This window comes from Dipodomys ordii, unplaced genomic scaffold, assembly GCF_000151885.1.
Source record: "Dipodomys ordii isolate 6190 unplaced genomic scaffold, Dord_2.0 Scaffold50, whole genome shotgun sequence".
In the NCBI taxonomy this organism is placed as follows: Eukaryota; Metazoa; Chordata; class Mammalia; order Rodentia; family Heteromyidae; genus Dipodomys; species Dipodomys ordii.
Genome location: NW_012267266.1, coordinates 5,155,980 through 5,156,194, shown reverse-complemented (window position 1 = coordinate 5,156,194; position 215 = coordinate 5,155,980).

Sequence of the window (215 nt, the reverse complement as noted above, 5' to 3'; positions counted from 1 at the left end):
AAGGCTCTCGGTTTGAACTTTTTTTTTTCTGTATGAGCTTTTGCTAGAAAGACTGTCCTGATTGACATGGGACTATTGGGTTTTAGCACCAAAAACCTCCCGTAAGATTCCTCAGTTTTAGCCGGGCGCTGGTGGCTCACGCCTGTAATCCTAGCTACTCAAGAGGCTGAGATCTGAGGATCGCGGTTCAAAGCCAGCCCGGGCAGGAGAGACCG